The sequence below is a fragment of the Topomyia yanbarensis genome, chromosome 2, assembly GCF_030247195.1.
Source record: "Topomyia yanbarensis strain Yona2022 chromosome 2, ASM3024719v1, whole genome shotgun sequence".
NCBI classification, from domain to species: domain Eukaryota; kingdom Metazoa; phylum Arthropoda; class Insecta; order Diptera; family Culicidae; genus Topomyia; species Topomyia yanbarensis.
The window spans coordinates 6,589,057-6,607,994 of record NC_080671.1 but is presented as its reverse complement, the minus strand read 5'-3'; the positions used below and the strand labels follow the sequence as shown (position 1 = coordinate 6,607,994).

Sequence of the window (18,938 nt, the reverse complement as noted above, 5' to 3'; positions counted from 1 at the left end):
CAATCTGCTGCATTTCACTAATTGAAACAAATCACACCACACGCATTCTGCGGTATATTGTGGCACACGTGCATTAGCATATTTGATTTTCGGCTTGCGGTTGTTAAATTAACAGCAGCTCAGTCGTTTCAATCAATTGTCGGAACTGCATCGACCTGATAACGGTGATGGTGCAATCAATAAATTTGTATAATATCATCCGCAAACAGTATATATTACCAACTATGATTATGCAGTAGGTCAAGCGAACTCAACACTACGCACATTTAATTATTTTGATCACTTACCGAGGTAATCGGAAAACGTTTGATAATCGAAGCCAACTAGAAAAGAGATAAAAAACAGTAATTAGAATTAATTAATAAACGATAGAAAACTAGGAAACTTGCACGTGGTTGCTCAAGGTTCGTTGTTCACACGAAGTCCTAAAAACAGACTATAAATTTTGTTTGATGCCGTACTACCCTAATGAAAGTAATTTTTGTGTCCCATTCAGTGGTAAAAGTTTCCCAAACATATTCAACTGCAATTATCTCCACCATTATTCCAGCATCCTGTTGATCGCAATTTTCCCCATTTATGAATCTTTAAGTGCTGCATAAATTCCCCCGCACACAATAGTGAGCACAAAAAAAAGGTAAATGACACTTATCCTATGCTCACATTTTTGTTTCCTATTCAAACCCACTTATTCGTCAGTTATCATAAAAGTAGTAAGTATATATACCATGCGCATGCAAAAGCGCAGATAGAGCAGACGATAATGGTAGACGACAGCCCTGCCAGGTGCTTCAACTTGTGCACAACACGTTGCAATAGAACAACCACTTGACTTTTCCAACCACTTCGCTAGCTTCTGCTCGTTCTAGTTGTAACCGTTTTTTTCCCACGAGTGCCGCCGCTATGGCAAGCAAGCAACCGACCGGGCAAAAAGACGGGTGGATGAACTTTACACTTTCCCGCGTGGGAAACCTAGCCTTGCCTAGCCCCCCGTCGGGCGATTGGGGCAATGATGACAAATTTGAAGTCGTTTTTCTTTTACTTCGAGACGATCCCTTAGGAAACCCCTTTGTTCTTATCTTGTTGTTCTAAAGGAGGTGTGCAGGGGGGGGGGGGGGATATGCATAAGCTCTCCGAAGGGAAATTATAAATTTGTAATGGCTTAGTGTTTTGCCGTTATCGTAGCAGCTACAGTTGGGATTTTCTAGTGCAGAGCGCAGTGGAATGAATGTTGCACTATGGGCAAGCCAGAAGAATGGTATCTAATGAGATGTTAAGCGAGAATGGATGTGTCGGTTTACATGTGTACGATGATCATGTGCAGATGGTAGAGATTTCAACAACACCAACATTCGATGCAGCGCTAGAGATATCGTCTTTATGTTGCCGTCAGATAAAGCAATCTAAATAAGAGGTCCAGTCCACTGTATTTGGCAACGAGCGTGCTACGAAATGAACAGTGTTAGTTTGGCGCGAAGCCAGAAGCAATAAGCAAAGGGCACAAATGCCTACAATTTTATTATACTAGATAACGCTTAGAATTGAAATGCAGAATTTAATAAAATAAATCCTTTTGCGTTAAATAAATATGCTCAATATGACCGCAAGTGCGCAAATGTGAGACATTTGGTCAAGTTGTTCCAATATGAATGTGTCCCACTGATTATCTCGTCACAAACTTCTACTTAGGGACCATCCATAAATGACGTAGCATTATATGGGGGAGGGGGGAGTTTTGTATTTTGTGATGATGTGTGACGACAGGGGGGTAGGGGGTCATGTCATGCTACGTAGCTTTTTTAAAGGGGAATAGGGGTTGACCTGATGTCACAACAATCTTACCCGTTTCATCTAACTAACATCGTTTTTGACTTTTTTTTAAATCTTTTACGGGGACAAGGAGGGGGGTGAGGGTTACCGTCAAGCTACGTAATTATCAGGGGGGGTATATGGAATTTTGTGACGAAAACTACTGTGACTACGATGGGGGAGGGGGGTGTTAAAAATCACTCAAAAAATGCTACGTCATTTATGGATCATCCCTTAAGAAACTGAAGTTGATTCTGCATTACTATGGATCGCTTTGGTGAAGGAAAGTGTTTCTTCGAAAAATGTCGTCAGAATGTAAAAGTAATTAAATTTTACCAAATCAGTCTTGCAGTTAAACTTCCTTAGTTAGCCTAGCATATGTTAACTGTTAACCTTGTAAAGATGACCACATTTTTAAGGCGAACATTATGTTTAAAGACGCCAAACCTACTTTTGTTTGATTATTTTTGATGAACTGTTATGAACACTTATCGCCCAAAACATAGCAAATCGTTGGATACAACAATACTTTTTCGAAAATTTCTTTCTCTGCTGTCATAGGTTTCTTAACGACAAGTTACTTGTTGTCCTGTCGTCAATAACATTAGAAAATATATACAAATTCCCAAATGGGAAAATTTTTGGACTGTACCAAATTTTTTGTGCATAAGGACACAATACCTTACATAAAGTATGGTTTTTGCCTTTCTCATATAGAAAGGTTATGCAATCACTCTAAAAAACGTCAACCTAATCCCGGCCCGGAGGGCCGAGTGTCATATCCCATTCGACTCAGTTCGTCGAGATCGGAAAAAGTCTGTATGTGTGTGTGTATGTATGTATGTGTGTGTGTATGTGTGTGTGTATGTGTGTGTGTATGTGTGTGTGTGTGTATGTATGTGCGTATGTGTCAAATAATGTCACTCATTTTTCTCAGAGATGGCTGGACCGATTTGCCCAAACTTAGTCTCAAATGAAAGGTGCAACCTTCCCATCGGCTGCTATTGAATTTTGGATTGATCGGTATTCTGGTTCCGGAATTACGGGTTTCAGAGTGCGGCCACACAGAAATTTCTCATATAAACTATAGGAAAAATAAAAAACTGAATTTTTATTTTTGATGCTAAATGTGTTCAAGGTGCATGAAACGTCGAGATTTGATGCAAACTCGAAAAAAAATTTGACTACGATTCACTTTTTTGGATTTTGGCACATTTTTGCCTTTCTCATATAGAAAGGTTATGCAATCACTCTGAAAAACGTCAACCTAATCCCGGCCCGGAGGGCCGAGTGTCATATCCCATTCGACTCAGTTCGTCGAGATCGGAAAAAGTCTGTATGTGTGTGTGTATGTATGTATGTGTGTGTGTATGCGTGTGTGTATGTGTGTGTGTGTGTGTATGTATGTGCGTATGTGTCAAATAATGTCACTCATTTTTCTCAGAGATGGCTGGACCGATTTGCCCAAACTTAGTCTCAAATGAAAGGTGCAACCTTCCCATCGGCTGCTATTGAATTTTGGATTGATCGGTATTCTGGTTCCGGAATTACGGGTTTCAGAGTGCGGCCACACAGAAATTTCTCATATAAACTATAGGAAAAATTAAAAACTGAATTTTTATTTTTGATGCTAAATGTGTTCAAGGTGCATGAAACGTCGAGATTTGATGCAAACTCGAAAAAAAATTTGACTACGATTCACTTTTTTGGATTTTGGCACATTTTTGCCTTTCTCATATAGTTTAGGGTTTCTGGATTTTAACAGGGGCGTAGTTGATGGTTTACGGAGAGGGGTTACACCCCCCCCCCCCTCTACTGTTCGCGCCCCTCCTTTAAAAATCTCCTTAAATCACCCCTCAGACCACCACCCCATCCAGCCCTCATACCCCTCCCTTTCAACCCCATCATCTTTAAACCACCACTATATCACAAAGCATACCAATTTAAGCTGGGGAGTCGTTCGTTCATGGGACTTTCGCCCTCCTCACATACCCACCCCCGCATGACAAAATGAGTTAGCAAGCAGATAACATTGATCTAATGCTGATTAGGCTAATGAAGTATGATATTTTTTGTTTCAAGTGTTTCACCGTCGACACGTAGCTCATCAAGTTCGTGGCTGGCATGCCATTGTGTATAAGTGCAAAGTGTACTAAGAATGTAATGGACATTTCCACGATTATGTTGAACATAAAAAGTCTCCGTGCGATAGTTTAGAGAAATGAGAAAGGCACAATTGCACCGCTAGGTGGATTAAAACAGGTTTGTTTTTGTTTTAGTGTTTCGGATTCTCCTCGTCAGTAACTAGCACCAACTGGGTGTCTAGTTAGACGATGTATCTAAACTAGTACCCAAATTAGCACTAGTTAACTATGGGAATACCATAACAACTCCCCGAGAGTTATATAACTGGGCAGTTGAACAAACTGATAAATCACAATAAATATCACAAATTTCTGCTACATATTCACTGAACAGTACAACAAAACGTCAGAAGAACTCGAAGAGCTGTACAATAAAGCCAAAGCAATAGTTTTAAGACAAATATAATATATAAAAATAAATAAATAATTATGTAAAATTCAATACATAATGTTGAGGTGGTTATTCTTTCTCTGGTTCTTCCTCAGCACAAAACAAGAAAATAAAAAAGTAATAATAGAATATTTGTTTAAGCATGAGCATGATGACCGCACAATTCGTAGTTGCTACTCCGTGATTGACCAGAACAAGCGAAATTGCACAGAGAACCAACGAATGGGGCCTGGGAGTAGCTATCCATTCTCAATGTGCACGTTTCGAGAGTTCAACATTTTGAAGTGTCGATAACGGCGCCGGCCACGTCCTTACAGTCATCGGGGAAGGGAAGGAATGTTAGTGTAACAACCGTTGTTATGGAGACCGTGTATACCTCCGCATCTCCACGGTTGCCACGGGAAGGTGGTTTTGTTAGTGGGATGGGATAAATAGTTACATAAATCGGGATTCACCTTGATAAGTGATATGATCTACGCAACTATCGTAAATTTTATCATGTGTTAATTGCTCTGGGCAGCCGGCTGCAGAGAATTTTTTTTAAGATTTATCGTTTGTTTTATTATTTGGAAACTCGGTATGAAATATGCAATTCAAACTCCGGACAGCCGACCGTCGGGAGTGTTGCTTATATTTAATTCAGCAATATTTGTAAAAGATAGGGGACCGGCAAAGCTCATCAATTCTAGAACAATAAAATAGAATGTCATGAAATTGTCTTTACTAGCTCGAGATATCCATTGTAATGGAATTGTTAATACTTCATTGAATCTTACTATTCTGGTATCTTAGTGTGATTATCGTGATCAAAACGTGTTAATTATATGCTTTCTCCATAAACGAATTTGTAACATGCCGACTCTTTTGCTCTCAATATCCGCGCGCGACATTATGAAATCTCTAAACGAATTGCGTTGATGATAATAAACCAACCGAGGTGATAGCATTGCCATATAAAACGGCTCTCGGCAGCCGGCCGCCGAGAATCTGGGAAATTTATGCCTTGTTGTATTAATATGATTGGCGAAATAAGCAACAAGAGCTAACCGACTATAAGTAGCATTGCTTATATTTTAATCGATATCGTTTAATTTTCAATCGCGCGGCGAATTCTCGTAGTTTTTATCAGTCGTTAATTTTTCCCGGAATCGTCCAAATAAAATGCCATACACTATATAACATATATTCGTGTAAAATTAATTCATTTCTCAAGTCAGGTACTATAGCTAGAATTGAACACAAATAATGGTTTCGTATTAAGAGGAGGACTTTTACTAATACTGGAACGTAAAAATAATAAGAAAATAATGAGCAACCGTGTTACTTCCACGGCAGATGGATGTGTGAATAGAATGTCGATTCTAAGCAGTGGCTTCCGCACGAATAATTTACTATTATGCAAACTACTAGTTATGATAAGGACGTACGTGCAAAACATAAGTGAAACTCGGCCTGGCCACTGAGACACAGCGAGAAATGTGATGAGACACTTTGAGTTTCCCGCTCCAAACCACTTGATCTTGAGATTGGCCCAAGTTACATTGAAATCAGAAATGTTTCTCTATTTAAGAATATCGGAGGAACACAATGACCTGCAAGCAACAACACACGAATTGCGATAAAAATTCAGTTTAGGCCTTAGTAATAATAGAATATTTGTTAAACTCTTTTCAATGGGATTCTTGATTAAGGGGTTACATACCTTTCAGTGATAAAAATGTCAAGAAAGTTTGAATTTACATAAAGGAATAAAGCATTGATTTCATTACATCAAACTTATAATATTTTGGTAGTACATTTTTATTGAAATAAAGTAGCATAAGTTTACAAAAATAAATTAATAATTGGCGGAGTTATGGCTTTTTCCCCGAAATCCTTTTTTATTTAAGAGGTTTGCGGTGATCACGATTGAAGACCAATAGATCATCTAACATCCTAAAATTCAAAAAATTAAATTATTATATGAGTATTCCTCGTACCTTAACGATTAGTTGAATAAATAATATTTTTTTCCTGCATTCGAGAACGTTTTTAGTAAAAAAGAATCGCTGCTTTGAGCTCTAAAAATTTTATTAAAAATTCATATCCATGAAACAAAAATTTATGAATAAAAAAAGAATCGTTATAGTACGAGAAAAATTAATTACGATCAATTGAAAAAAAAATTTAAGAAAATTGATGGAGTAGTTTTTCGGCAATCGTGAGCACGGAAAAACCATTTTTAGTAAGACGACATTTCGAGATAATCGAGTTTAAAATTTCAAATTACCAAAAAAAATGGAAAAACCATTTTTAGTAAGCAGACATTTCGAGATAATCGAGTTTAAAATTTCAAATCGTCGCTGTTGTGCTATCTTATGACAAGCGCCATTTAGCACATTTCGAGAAAAACGATTTTTAAAGTTTGAGATTGAATATCTTGAAACTTATAAATGGTATAAACAATCCAAAGAAGACAATTGATGCTTCTATCTATTCTGCATTAATCTCTCAAATATTATGAAGATCGGTTGACTATGTTGCGAGTTTTTACTATGAATGTAAACAAAAGTCGCACTCATACGTGTCATAGGCGTGTATTGATGACAAAATTTGTATGACGTGTCATAATCGTGCATGGAAAATTTTCCATAGAAAAAAATAACCATTTTTTACTTTTATTCATATCTTTGCGTTCATATGGTCTATAAACAATCGGTGAAATGCATTTCGAAGGAAATGAGTCAGGGAATCTATAAAAAATTGTTATTTTTGATTACAGTGTTGCCAAATATGCTTTATTTCCAGTTTAAAACTAAAACTGTGTTTTTCTCACAACTCGTGTAATTTTCTGTTGAAATGGTTATGCCATTTGGTTCCTCAGACATTTTCACACATGAAAACATCTAAAACTTGAATATAACTTGAGCAAATCTCTAGATACAGTGATTTGAAGCAAAAAACTAACAATTTATCATCATGTTTCTCACTATATCTAAGTAACCAAGTAGAATTTCAAAATTCTGAAAATGCCACTTTGTAGAGATTTTTCAAAGAAGTAATGTGGCATATCTAACTCAGTTCACCCCAAAATGGCGTTTGTCATAAGATAGCACAACAGCGACGAAATTACTGCTGCTCTTGGTAGACGAAGCGCGCTTGGAAGCGCTGTAACTTTCGATCTATTTCTCGGATCTCTATAAAAATTTGAGAAAACATTCTCAAGGAGTTTTACTTTCAGATAAAGTAATAAAAAAATTCGATTTTAGGAAAAATGAAAAAGTATTAACCCCTTAATAAAAGTATGCTTAGTTGCTAAATTTAACAGTATCTTCTCAAAAACTAAGTTTTATTGGATTCTGAGATGATTATGACTTTCATTGGTTTAGTTTTCTATAGAAATACACTGAAGAAAAAAATTCAGTTTGGACAAGGAAAAGTTTTTTTTCATTTTCAAATAACTTTTTTTCCTTGAAAGTGCCCAACTTGAATTTTTGACGGTAGGTAGGGAACATAATTATCTATCTTGGTATTTTTGTTGTAAATCGACTTTTTAAAATCGATTTTTTTAGTGTAGGAGTCAATGAAGATTTTTTTCAATATTTTTATTCGAAAATTTGACTAATTTTGTGAAAACCACTCCTACAACATTTTTGTAAGATTTGTCATTTTTAGACAACAGCTATTTGAAAAAGAATTGGTAATAAAAGTTTGGCCCTTTTCAAAAGACAGTCTAGATCATTTTTGGAAAAACAAAGTATGCAAAGTGGCTTTTTGTGACAAAGTCTTCATGTACAGAAAGTTTCATTAAAATCTGAGAGGGTGCTGCCAACTCTGAATACGATTGAGCGCGAAATCCGTCAATTAATAATTTAAAGCGACCTCTCGAGTTGATGGCCACTGGCCAGCTCAGTACCAAAATTGACATACACGGCATCGATATTTTCTCTCTGTATTTGTTCCCGAAATTTTAAAGAGAGTTGGTTCGAATTCTTTGTTATGAATTCTCTATTAAATAACTGTTAACTGTTGGTTTAGTCTACCTCCCCATCTAGCTCAAAGCGTAAACTAAAAATCGTTCCGTAAGTATTAGCAAAGTAAGTTGTATATACCTACCCCTTTGTTGCTATCCACTACACACAAAGTTCAACACAATATCCTTGACTCTACCTACTCCGTGAAATAGAGATGAGTGTCGAACTACAGACACAATTAGCTCAACTGCAGGGGAATTGTGGTGTTATTAAGTTTTCGAAATAAAACCAGCTATTCGGGAAGTAAATCAATTACTAATGTGGTTTTTGTTTGAGGCGAAACTGAGTCAGTTTCTAACCCAGCAGTTACTGTCAAAATGTATGAACTGACTGCGGTTGGGGTTAGAACCTGACTCAGTTTCAGGTTCAAGCAAAATCGCCATAAAAGTGCAAATGGAGCTTAACCTGACAGAAGTTCTCACTTGAGATTTTCACCGCATCAGGCAAAGTGTGTTGATTACATTTCCCAGGTAGCGCCATGTCCTTGGGTACCGCGTCGGCTTCCTAGCACTCCAGGACAATATTTGAATAGTGACACGAAGCTAGATCCGGTCAAAAGATCGTAGGGCCCCTGTGTTGCTTCCACCGTATTTTTTCGTTCGTCACGATTTCACAGTATTTTAAAACGTCGTTTTCGTGCTCAAAATTATTAGCGTCTAAACCGTTAACTTAAGAAGTATAGTTAGTTGGGAGAAGTTGTTGTTCTTATGATAATGCATCCACAGGAGTATACCGTTATTCACCTATAAGTGATATACGAAATTTATTTTCCGAACTAATTAAGATAGAAACTTTGTGTCTTCAGCAAAGTTGTAGCAAATGTTACTACTACTAAAAACTAATTTTAAGGGGTCTTCCATATAATATGTTCCATAACTTGTAAACTATTAAAGCTAGATATATGGTGCCTTCAGCAATTTCTTTTGTAGTAACATTTGCTACAACTTTGCTGAAGACACAAAGTCTCTATCTTAATTAGTTCGGAAAATAAATTTCGTATACCACTTACAGGTGAATTAATCACTGAACGGTATACACCTGTGGATGCGCACTCATAAGAACAACAACTTCTCCGAACAAACTATACTTCTAATGTTAACGGTTTAGACGCTATTAATTTTGAACACGAATACGACGTTTTAAAATACTGTGGATTTGGAGCCTTCTGCACTTAAGCGTGTGCAGTTTCTTCCGGTGCTTGGCTCTCTGAACAAAAGACTTGAACAGATTGAACTTTTTGGCCACATCCCTAACCGAAGCTTTGGGATTCTGCTTAAACACTACACGCTTGTGATCCTGATCACTAAAAGAACATCCATTCTGACCGCATTTCTCTTTCCGCTAGATGTTCAGAGTTTGGTAAAGACGTTTAATTACACGGCTCACCGTTGACTGCACGATTCCAAGTTGTTTTCCGATGCCCGATGAGTAAATTGATGATTTTCCAGGTGCTTTTTCCAATCTTCAAATAACTGACAGCGATAAAAATACAGTATAAACAATACACTCTAAACTACTTCTTCCCAAATTTTCAAGAGAAAATACCCAATTGATTATTTTCTACAACGTTTTTTTCCGCAAAGAAATTTGATGTGGGACACCCTTTACATGATTTCATGTATCCAAATATTTACAGCGAATACGGTAATGCACAATATATCACTCTATCACAATTGCACATTATAAAACAACGCATTATCACAACCAAGGCAATAGAAGACAAAGCAATACATATTGTCTATTGATGTCTGTTTGCTGTATCGTTGCACCGTTTTCAAATTTACATGCGACATTCATTGGTAGTCATCAAAAGCGACTAAAATGCTAGTGCTGGTTGCAACATTAAATTCAAAATTTTTCGGATGTTTTAGTACGAAACGCATTGCTCTCATAAAAGCGAAATTAAGTATAAACAAAATGCTATAAGCGGCGGAAGAAGTGTAGTTGTTAAATCGAGTGTCTTGTAAGCGCTCACCTGTGTTCGATACCCAATCCCGCACATAGAGTTAAAGATTTCTCAAAAGAGAAAAGAGGTGCATGCAAAAATGCTATTGCGTTAAAATGACGCGAAAACAAAAACTGTTTTCTCGGCTGTATTGTTTTCAGTAAATTATTTTTTTGGTGTTTATACTAATAGTACAGTGTATTTATTTAATACAGAAATTCAAATTAGGTTCAATTAGAAAACATGTCCATTAAATAATAACCTTTATTCTGGTTAACATCTGGCAGTATATCCTAGTTTTTATAAACGTGACAATCACTGGCGATAAAGGGCTCATTTTTTTAAATGTTTTAGTACTAAGTTTTCTATACAATTTCTTCTACTTATTCATTATGAAATTCGTTTATTTGACTCGGGTAAATGCTTTAGGTAAATGGAGTTTGTATCTTTTATATATTTAGATGACAAAAATAATCAAAATAGTAAAACGAATGGTAATGTTTCTCCGGCAGATCTCGTGCGAGCGAATAACCTAACTTTTTTCTCTCACCAACTGCGTCTTGGAGTTCGTTCATTTCTGTCTCATCATTGGACACTTCCGTATCTTCATCGTGTTTGCTACCTTCATGTTCACGATCAGATGTTCTTCTATGCTCCGTGCACGTACGGGTCACGGGTGTGGGCTTCATCACTGAAGGTACTGGCTGTTGATTTTGAGGTACTTGACGCAGCTTTTACAGTTGTCTGTATTATCTGGACAGCTGCACAAATTTTGGGTTGCAGACTGTGTACTGTAATTTATTTCCTTATATGAGCTATCCTCAGCGAATTTCTGAGAAGGGTAGCCCGCGATGTGCCGTCTTTTCACAGAGCTGGCACGTATTAATTTATTCTTGATATGCCTGACATGGTCAACATTTTTACCTTCAGCAAATGTTTCACGAATGTTCGGTCTTATGCTGAAAGTCCGGAAGTCAATGGCCACCGTATTTGGCCGGAGCACTAATCTTGCTTCTGCGATTCACTCATCTCGACAGATCATCACGTCAAGAACTTAAATAATAGTTTCTTTTGTTCTTCAGACAACATACACAATTTAAATGAAACTGAGTGATGTGACCTGGTGGTTGGAAATAGAAATCTTCTTCAACATAGTCTCATCAGTTGGTTTGACCAAAGGAGATACAATTTTTTAAAGAGTCACTGGAAATCGTGTTTTTTCTTGAATCCATGTTTAAAAATTTTCGGAGTGGGGGGCGGGCGGTAAACACTGTTTGAGTAAAATACTTGCCCGAAAAATTCTCGAAAGCATATGAAAATCGAAAATTTGTCGAGTTGCCAGAAAAAAACAGATAAAGAAGCAATCGTTTGATGATCCGAGAATAGGAAGTTGAACAAAGATTGTTATGTATCTCTGCATGTACGTTTGCTCGGTTTGGCTGAGCGTAATTCGCATAACCAATGTGGGAAACTTTGATACAGTCGCAAATTTATTTCCCCAATCAAAGAGAAAAACACGCCTTCTTTTGACTTTCGGAAAACTTCTATCCTTGCTTGATCCGATGTGAAATTTTCCGCCTCGGCTAGAAGTGGAGGGGAAAGCAGTTGCGAATAAGCAGCATTCACAAGCTTCTGAACCTTGAAGAAGCACATCAAACCAGACATAGTGTAGAACTTGATTCACGTTGCCGAGCTTACTCCGCTCGCTGGCCGGAAGGAAGGGCGGAGTTGGGCTGTCTTTTGTTCATAGCAAATTGCGCTTCGATCGTTCTTGAAGAGGCTTGCGATGACACAGACGCAAACGATGACGAGAGAGAGAGACTGCTTGGCGGAAATGTATGCATAAGAGTTCCGGTGGCAGTGGTGTGCTGCTGGTAACAACGGAAGAACAGTAGGGTGAAAGGTGCGAAAACCTTCAAGTGTCGACAGGTAAGGCGGCAAATTTGAAGGGAAAACGTTTTGCACCGGTGGCATATGGTTGACACCTGTGCGATATTTGATGTAATGGGAACTTCTGGCTGTAGGTGCAAGGCAGTTGTTATTACAAGGATCTTTTGTGTAAATTTGAATGGATTGGTTCTGGGGAAATGATAGCCTGTCTAAAGGCAGGGACTGATCCGTAGTTTTGAGCTGTGTCGGAATATGGTTACCCGAAATTGTATTTTAACAGAAGGCCCCCTTGAAGTACTCAGGCCCTTGGAAAACCAGCTGAAGAAATTAATTGAAACGTATACAATTCCATATTTGGGTTATTTGCTATCTTACAAATGCAGTATTCGCGCCCCTTGCCACCTGTGTGATTAGACTATTTCTGTTCATATTGTATTGAAAAACTATGTGGTAGATTTACTTTTACTATTTTTTTAAAATTGTGCAATTCGCTTCGAATGCAACTGTAATTGATTTGAGGGAATTCTAAGAAATTACGCACTCGTCGGGTGACCCATCGAATTAACTTATCTTGGACTAGACCAACTATGTTTGCTTTGTTCGTTTAGGTTTTATTTTACCAACTAGGGTCCTGATCTAAGTTACGTTGAATATGCGAAGAAAATACGCATTGTTTAGTCTGAGTGGAATGTTATGTTCGATATTTGCATTAAATAAAAAAAAACGTTAAAATAGATTAGGCCTTCATTCCACGTGTTCATAATTGTTTCATTTTGAGTAATATCTTCTATTGTCTAGAGAATATAAGACTATTCTGTTGATCCGAGAAGAAGTTATATATAAATTGGTCATAAAAAATTCGGATCAAAATAACTATGTATAATGTAAATGGACGGTCCTACTAGTATAGAACGGCACAGCTCCCATGGGCCAACTGAGGTACCTTCGCTTGCCTCAACTGTTGAACAGAAACAAAAAAGGCCACCGCTTCAAAAAAACGGTCAAACTTGCAAATTAAAAAAACGAATCCCAAATGGAACATTTCCATGGCGGTGGTGTGATCCATCGCCGGATTCCAAACGTATACAATTGCCGTGCGCTGCAAAGGATCACATTGTAGGATGACACCAAAGGTCGAACAATACGGAAGCAACAGCATATACGGCAAAAAAGGGATCTGCATACAATCAAAAAGCGAAAAAATACCAACTATGTACATATAGGCAATCTGAAAATTCATGCCCGGCGCAACGAGAAAGAGTGGAACGGATGCGGTTGTTCCGGCGGTGATTTATGACACAATGAAGTGGGGCCAGTACACGGTTTGGGTCGGATAAATTACTCTACTGGTGTAATAATAGCGAGCGGTGGTTGAGGAATTAAATTTTGGTTCGCTCGATGAATGGGAATCAAGGTTTGCATCGGCTGTTTTGGTTGAACTAGAGGAGGATGAAAATTTCTAATCATCCCAATATTTTAGGGGATCCGGTGCATCAGATGGGCTCTTTTATGTGATATATTACCCAATACAATGATTTTTTGGACGCATCAGCCCAATTTTTTTTTATCTCCTGCGTATTTCCAGCTGTTATACTAGTTTATTTGAAGATACTCTTCGCAGTCGCCCAGTTACATTCGATGGGTCGAAGCTGAGGACAATTTGCTGGATTGATGTTTTCTCAACGAAATCTACACCCTTTTCCGTAAGCCAATTGAGAACTGTTTGGTGTAAGAATACTATGCTCCTCATACAAAGGAAATTGCCTCTTCTATACACACTTAGATCGATAGACTTTCGCATTATAAGTTCAAGTAGTGCAAAAATTATAGATTTCAAACCGCAGGTACATATTGCTTGCCATACCAGAAATTTCAACCCGATTTCTCCATTTTAATCGACCTGTCAACATCGCTTTTCCGGGCCCTTGTTGCAGGTTACGTTGAAGATATCATTTTCTAGTCCAAATTCGGGGTGGACCCTTTCTGGCAATTAATTCAAATGATTGTGTTCTCCAACTCTTCACCTAGCCATGTGTTCAATATCTTAATTTTCACCTCATTTTCAATGCGTGACGTTTTGGGAACGAACAATTTAAACCGTACAAAAAAGTAAACAACGATGAGCACATCAAAATCGTCACAAATACGTGGGTACAACGCAAATGCATGTGGTTGGTTTATTTCCGATACAGCGCTTAGGGAGCATCATAAATTACGTAACGCTTTTAGCGGAGGGGGAGGGGGGTTGTTGGTACGACAAATTATGACATTATTTGATCTATGGGAGAGGGAGTAAGATAGAACTTTACATAACACGCACTTTTACTGAAGCAAAAAAACAATTTTTTAAATAATTTGTTATGTAATAGGGGAGAGAGGATAGAAAAAATCGTAACAATTTTTGGGCCATTTTCGCGTTATGTAATTAGTGAATGGTCCATTATGCTCTATTCATCATCATCATTGCGGACAGGTAATCCGAAACATGACCAAATGTGTTTTAGATTTCCAGGTTACTCGATCTTCGACTGCCAGTCTTCAGCGTCCTTTAATCCCTTTCCGCACGCGCATCTTCCTCGATTTCACACAGCTAGTGAGTGCAAAGTCTGTCCCGCGGTCGACTACCAAAAAAAACCGTTAATAAAGTCATGCAAAAAATCACGATTTTGTGAACTGACCGATTTACGAAAATCGTAATAAAGTTCCGAAAATTATGAATAATAAACCTCGCATTCATGAAGCTATTTATGTTTCAAAAATACCAGAACGCGCCAAAAATTTTCATGGCGGTATGATTCTTGTTCATACTTTGGGGACACACTAGTTTGTAAAAACTACACCAACTAAAAGAACCGGCAGTGATTTCAGAGACTTTCGTTATTTCTCATAAAGATACCGTTATATTTTATTCATGAGTTTGCTATTGGATTTTTCTGATGCGGTAGCGTGGTTTGTGTTCATGATTTCAAGATTTTAGTGACGGTTTTCGAAATTTCTATTCACGTTATCGTGATATTTCAATCACGAGTATAGTGATTTATGCACATGATTTCAGGATCCGATTTTTGAAATTTTAGTCATGATTAGTATTAATTGATTCGTGTTCATGATTTCAGGATTTTGGTCACAATTTTGAATATTTTAGTCGCGAGTAGTGTGGTTTATGCTCCTGATTTAAGGTCACGCTTTTCGTAATTTCTTTTTTCTTTATCGTGATATTTTGGTCACGAGTGGACTGATTTTTTTTCATGATTTCAAGATCTTAGTCATGATTTTCGCAATTTATATGCACGATATCGCGATATTTTTTTCCTGAGTTTACTTTCTAATTCGACACGTGGAATAATGTCACGAGTCATGCTCATTATACAGTGAAGGCCCGTTTTTATCAGTCCCGAATTTTGTTAGCTTTTTGATTTAATTTTGTCAGCCAGCCAGGTCTTCGGATTAAAGAAGCACATTTTTACAGAATCGGCGGTTTATTAAAAGAAATAAATAAATATGTTTTGTCATTGTTTCGATTCTGTCGACATAAAATACACCAAAGGAGCTGATAAAAACGAGTTTTCACTGTATCAATAGTTTTATGATGATATTCGTAATTTCTCTTCGCCTTATAGCGATATATTATTACACATTGTCAGTCAGTGAGTAATTTTTTTATTATATTGTGAATTATTTCACAAGCACGGCTATTGAATAGTGCCTAAAGGTAAGAAATCATGAATTGAAAGGATTCATGAATAATGTTCCGAGCTTCCTGAAATAGCTCACAACCACGAAAATCAGATCATGATCAAGATGTAATAAATCATGAATCAGTTCATGTCCTATAGTTGAAATTTGAACAATGTCGCTAGGTCTATGAATCAAATCACGAATCAACTTATGGTTTAATGAATATTTTCGAGAGTTGTCCTACTGGAGCTGTAGAGCTAGGTTCTCGGAAGGGCTCCCCGTCAGAATTAAGCACTACTGTTGCAGACGCGACGGGAAATGTCACCTACTAAAACACTGATTAAGGCTAATTATAGCGGACCGTGATTCTGCATGCGATATTCATTGTACGGTTCAGATATGTGTGGGCGTAGGAACTCACGATCGCATGTATCACCGCGAACGGCTCGAGCGTTTGTACATTAAAGTGTTCGATCGCGTGGACGTTTGTATGTCGGGCGCGCTAGCGTGTATGTAACTTGGCGTGTATAAATTCGATTTTATAACAGTGGGGTCATTTGCATATTCGTTTGTTCTTGGGTGATTTTTCGGTGTACAGTTCAGATTCTAGAAGAGAGTGAGTTCTTCCCCATCATTACAGTTCCCGGTTATGTCGCCATGGAACGTGTTGTCTAGTGTATATGAGCGTCATTGTTTCTATTGGTTTAATTGAAGGTATGGACCTAGACTGTTGGGGCCGAGGGTAGGGACTTCCCGACGCAACCGATTCATGATCGCGTGAACACGGGCGTTGGTAGGCTCACTCTTGAGACCGCGTTTGTGAATTTATAAGTACTAAAACGTTTACTTAGTCGCCGGGGTGTGTTTCCCCATATTATTAGCTCCCAGTCATGTCGTCATGGAACGTGCTGTTTAGTGAGTATGAGCGTCATTTTATTATTGGTCCAGCTTCGCCTTCAGCTAAGCTAAGACCGAAGGAGAGAATGTTGGACGTGAACGATGCGTCATCGCGAGAATATGGGCGTTTTCACTTGAGACCGCGTTTACAAGTTTATTAGTACTAAAACATTCACTCAATCACCAAGGTTTTTTTCATGTTTACGAGACCGGGATGTGGAGTGCTGGAAAAGAATGGGATTCCCCATATCACTAAAGTTCCCGATTATGTCGCTGTTGAACGTAGGTATGAGCTCCATTTTTTCGATTGGTTCAACTGAAGGCATGGACCTATGCTACTAGGGCCGAGGGTAAGGAATGTCCGGACGTGACCGATTTATGATTGCGCGAACACATGTGTTTGTAGATCCGCGCTCGAGATCTTGTTTATGAGTTTATAAGTGCTAAAACGTTCACTCAATCATTGGGATGTTGTCATATTTGTGAGATCGTGGACGAAGCTCAAGCATTTGTATGTTAACGTGTATGTCGTGTCTGCTAGCGTATATGTAACTCCGGGTGGATGTTCTTGAATGATCGCGTGGTTCGTGAATTTGATGCTCAAGTTTAAGTGTATGGTTCAGATACTAGAAGAGAGACACAGCTAGACTAGACCAGCTAAGACCGAAAGTTGAGAATTACGGACCGATTCATGATCGCGCAACTGGTGGGTTAATGCTTGAGACTGATTAATTATGGCGAGATCGCGTGCGTAAGTATGTGTGGATGATTCCAATTGCATGTTTGAGTTTGTGATCAGGTTAATGTTATCGCGAATGCCGCGGGCGTTTGTATGTTTGGAATGGGAGAGATTGTGCGGATATATGAGAGAATGTGCAATTGATTGTGTTAGTGAGTGAGTATGAACATAATTTAAGATATACATAGAAGGAGACATAACATGCCGAATAATGAAAAAAGATGCAAAGAAATTAAATTAAAGTGTATTAATTGACCGACAATATTTTTTTGCATATTTCGGATCTCTAAGATAAGAAAAATAAGCTCAAGCAAGAATTTACTCGAACTCAACTGATTCGTCTGCTAGAGCCCATCAAACTACCAATTATCAATTTTCATATGAGGCTGATAATATCGAGTCAAAGAGCTGATAAAATCGGGTACTGATAAAATCGGGTACTGATAAAATCGGGTCTTCACAGTAAATAAGGAGTAGAAAAGCAAATACAAGTACAACAAAAACAGACTAATGAAGTAGAAGAAAAGAACACATGTAACATACAATCAAACTACTTGAACTAGTCTAAATGTCAGCAAATGATATTTGTTTACCATAAACAACAGTTGCATTCTGTTAGAATTTTATCATGCTATGCCGACTGGGAATGGATAATTCACGTGCGTTGGCAAATTAATATTACCTTAATTTATCCAATCCGATCTTCCCGCATGAATCGAATCGAATGCACGAATTGAACACCGGAAAAAATGGCCAACGAATTATAGGAAGGAGTACCGACTATTCTATCGTATACGTCAGTTCTGCATCCATTCCCTGACCCAGCTGTCACAAATACTCAGATGAACACATACACAGATAGACATACGACTAGCACAAAACAATTATGTACAGTACTAAAAACTACAATTATTAATTGTGCACGATGACGAAGCCGACCAATAAATCGACCCACAATGACCCCTTCTGCGAGCCGTTTCCACCAATACTGCAATTGGCACAATGTCTACAAACCCAGCAAGAGTCAATCTACGTCGACCCGCCAGTCGGCCGCGCCAGCGTGCACTTGCTAATGGTTGATCGTTGGTTGGTGCAAAGTATGAAAAAACACAAAAAATCGAGGTGTAATGCAATAACGATCTTAAAGCAATTGTCTGTCAGGGGTACTCTAAAACTGATGTACGAAGTATGCTTGCTGATGTTCGTAATACCGTCAAACCCATCAACCTAGGGGAGGGTTAAACAAAAAGAAATAAAATTTGATACAAAAAGTGGCCTGATCAGAAGAGCTCTGCCGATCAGTTGACTGACTGACGGTCATGAACGTTCGCCACGTGATTCTGCAGTGCAGAAAATTTGAAGGCTCTAGAAGAAAAGGCAACCTCTACCACAGTGGTTATCAACCGGGGGTGAATTCACCCCCAGGGATAAA

At 38.1% G+C, this 18,938-nt stretch overlaps 1 protein-coding gene across 2 annotated transcripts in view; it reads right to left on the bottom strand.

The window, feature by feature from the left end:
• LOC131682974 (tRNA-dihydrouridine(16/17) synthase [NAD(P)(+)]-like) overlaps positions 1-18,938 on the bottom strand; it is a 310,819-nt gene that overhangs the window by 91,373 nt on the left and 200,508 nt on the right. For both annotated transcript variants that reach the window (XM_058964803.1, XM_058964804.1), the window contains one exon: positions 288-323. The gene's annotated coding sequence lies outside the window, so the exon portion shown is untranslated. The remainder of the gene's footprint in view (positions 1-287; positions 324-18,938) is intronic.